The sequence below is a fragment of the Triticum urartu genome, chromosome 3A (genome assembly GCF_056163025.1).
Source record: "Triticum urartu cultivar PI428250 chromosome 3A, HENAU_Tu73, whole genome shotgun sequence".
Taxonomy (NCBI): Eukaryota; Viridiplantae; Streptophyta; class Magnoliopsida; order Poales; family Poaceae; genus Triticum; species Triticum urartu.
The window spans coordinates 672680675-672684441 of NC_141875.1; positions in this window are offsets into that span (position 1 = coordinate 672680675).

Genomic DNA, 3767 nt, shown 5'->3' on the forward strand with positions numbered 1-3767 from the left:
GAGAAGCCTCCCCCAAGCTTGTGGGGGACTCTCTTCTTTAATTTGCATGAAGTTGTATATTTCCCTCAAAGCAGCTTGTTTCTTATGAGCAGGGAAATATTTAGCAGGGAAGTAATAAATCATATCTTGGGGACTACGCACACAACCAGGATCAAGAGAATTAAACCATCTCTTAGCATCACCCTTTAATGAGAACAGAAATATTTTGAGTATATAGAAGTAACGCGATCTCTCATCATTAGTGAACGGGGCAGCTATATTATTTAACTTAGTAAGATGTGCCACAACAGTTTCAGATTCATAGCCATAAAACGGATCAGATTCAACCAAAGTAATTATATCAGGATCAACAGAGAATTCATAATCCTTATCAGGAACACATATGGGTGAAGTAGCAAAGGCAGGGTCAGGTTTCATTTTATCTCTAAGTGATTCTTTGTTCCATTTAACTAATAACCTCTTAAGCTCATATCTATCTTTGCAAGCTAAAATAGCGGCAGAAGATTCCATATCAAAAAGATAACCCTCGGGAATAACAGGCATATTTTCATCATCACTATCATCATCATATTCAGATTCAGTAATTTCTTTTTCTCTAGCCCTAGCAATTTGTTCATCAAGAAATTCACCAAGGGGCACAGTAGTATCAGGCATAGAAGCAGTTTCATCATAAGTATCATGCATAGCAGAAGTGGCATCATCAATAACATGCAACATATCAGAACGAATAGCAGAAGCAGGTGTAGGTGTCGCAAACTTACTCATAACAGAAGGTGAATCAAGTGCAGAGCTAGATGGCAGTTCCTTACCTCCCCTCGTAGTTGAGGGATAGATCTTGGTTTTTGGATCTCTCAAGTTCTTCATAGTGATAAGCAGATATAAATCCCAAGTGACTAAAAGAATAGAGCTATGCTCCCCGGCAACGGTGCCAGAAATTAGTCTTGATAACCCACAAGTATAGGGGATTGCAACAGCTTTCGAGGGTAGAGTATTCAACCCAAATTTATTGATTTGACACAAGGGGAGCCAAAGAATATTCTCAAGTATTAGCAGCTGAGTTGTCAATTCAACCACACCTGGAAACTTAGTATCTGTAGCAAAGTGTTTAGTAGCACAGTAATATGATAGTGGTGGTAGCAGCAACAAAAGTAAAGACAGCAAAAGTGATGTTTTTGGTATTTTGTAGTGATTGTAACAGTAGCAGCGGGAAAGTAAATAAGAGTAAACCAGTATATGGAAAACTTGTAGGCACTGGATCAGTGATGGATAATTATGCCAGATTCGGTTCATCATGTATCAGTCATAATATAGGGTGACACAGAACTAGCTCCAATTCATCAATGTAATGTAGGCATGTATTCCGTATATAGTCATACGTGCTTATGGAAAAGAACTTGCATGACATCTTTTGTCCTACCCTCCCGTGGTAGCGGGGTCCTATTGGAAACTAAGGGATATTAAGGCCTCCTTTTAATAGAGAACCAGAACAAAGCATTAGCACATAGTGAATACATGAACTCCTCAAACTATGGTCATCACCGGGAGTGGTCCTGATTATTGTCACTTCGGGGTTGCCGGATCATAACACACAGTAGGTGACTATAGACTTGCAAGATAGGATCAAGAACTCACATATATTCATGAAAACATAATAGGTTCAGATCTGAAATCATGGCACTCGGGCCCTAGTGACAAGCATTAAGCATAGAAAAGTCATAGCAACATCAATCTCAGAACATAATGGATACTAGGGATCAAACCCTAACAAAACTGACTCGATTACATGATAAATCTCATCCAACCCATCACCGTCCAGCAAGCCTACGATGGAATTACTCACGCACGGTGGTGAGCATCATGAAATTGGTGATGGAGGATGGTTGATGATGACGACGGCAACGAATCCCCCTCTCCGGAGCCCCGAACGGACTCCAGATCAGCCCTCCCGAGAGGGTTTAGGGCTTGGCGGCGGCTCCGTATCGTAAAACGCTATGATTTCTTCTCCCTGATTTTTTTCTCTCCGAAAGCAAATATATAGAGTTGGAGTTGGCGTCGGAGGGCATCCAGGGGGCCCACGAGGTAGGGGAGCGTGCCCCCCACCCTCGTGAGAAGGGTGTGGGCCTCCTGGTCTTCATCTTTGGCAAGGATTTTTTATTATTTTTTCTAAGATGTTCCGTGGAGTTTCAGGTCATTTCGAGAATATTTGTTTTCTGCACATAAAACAACACCATGGCAATTCTGCTGAAAACAACGTCAGTCCGGGTTAGTTCCATTCAAATCATACAAGTTAGAGTCCAAAACAAGGGCAAAAGTGTTTGGAAAAGTAGATACGACAGAGACGTATCCCTGGACCGGCCGGAGCTCGAAGTGTTGCTGAGGGGAACTGGAACCGACTGCCGGAGCCTTGATCTGAAGAAGAGGACGACCATGGCGTGAAGCAGCGGCCGGAGCAGGGAGCAGGGAGGCCGGAAGGCGCGTTCTGGGAGGCGCCATGCAGGTTGTCGGTGAGGGCGATGGAGAGGTCCAGCTAGCCGGGCCGGTGGACGGAGCGGCGGGAGCTGCATGGTGCCGGCGATGCTGCAGGTCTCACGGGCCATGCCGGGCAACGGACGCAGCTCAGGGGAGGCGCGGAAGCGGGGCTCGCTGGTGGTCTGCTGGACAGGCGCGAGGAAGGAGACGCTCAGAGGAGGCTCGCGGGCAGGCAGCAACGCAACTGCACAGGGCTCCGGCACGCGCGAAGACTTGGCGCGGGGTGATGGCGCCATGGGAGGTGCGCTATAGAGGGAGAGAGGGAGGCGTGCGGGATCGAGAGGTGAGGAGGGTATCGAGCAAATGGAGATGGGATCGGGCCTCTCCTGGCGGCGCGAGGTGAAGACGAGGGAGAGAGGGAGCGATCGGGATGGGGTTTCGCTCGGGCCTAGGGTTAGGTTAGGTTAGGGAGTGGGCTGGCGCTAGATGGGCCTTGGTGGGCTGAGGAGAGCATGGCTGCTAGGTGGGTTAGGCCCCAGAGGCCGGTTAGGCTCTCTCTCACTACTAAAAGAAAAGAAAAAAACAGAGATTAAGAAACAAAAGAAAGAGGAGTTAGGGGAAGAAGTTGGACACGCAGATAATTTTCCCGGACTCACAAAAATGTGCTTAATCCAAGAAAAATGGAGTGGGCATGAAAGAAAGATTAAATTCAAATTCCTTTGAATTTAATTCAAATGGTTCGAAAAGGAAGTGAGGGTTAGGAAGGTCCAAAAATGTTCGGATTTTTTGTGGAGCTCCGAAAAATGAAGAAAGGATATATGACAAAGTTAGAGACCAAGAGTTGTGATAACAAATGCATTGAGATTTATTTTGCAAGTGTGTTCCGGTTAATTTCAACAAATGGAATATTTAATATAGCTCCCTAATATCGGGAGGATATGTTATAAAGAGAATCACCATGTGAATTCCCTCGGTTTAAATGGATCAAAGATCCATGCAATTTATTTAGTTGAGTTAAGAAAAAGAAATGACATGATGGCATGATGACATGATGCAATGCACACGATGCAAAGATGAATGCAACAGACGATACAAATCACACAACGAAACCCGGAAACCCTGGAAGGCATCTGAAGCTCTGGTCTTGGGGCGTCACATCGTTGTTATCATGGCTATGCTTATTCCTTATACCAAGAAGTTATGCATGATATTGCACCTGCTGAGATGGAAGATATTGATGTCACAATTAAACTTGCCAATATACTATTTCACCAATGGGAATTGTTAGAGATGTTGAA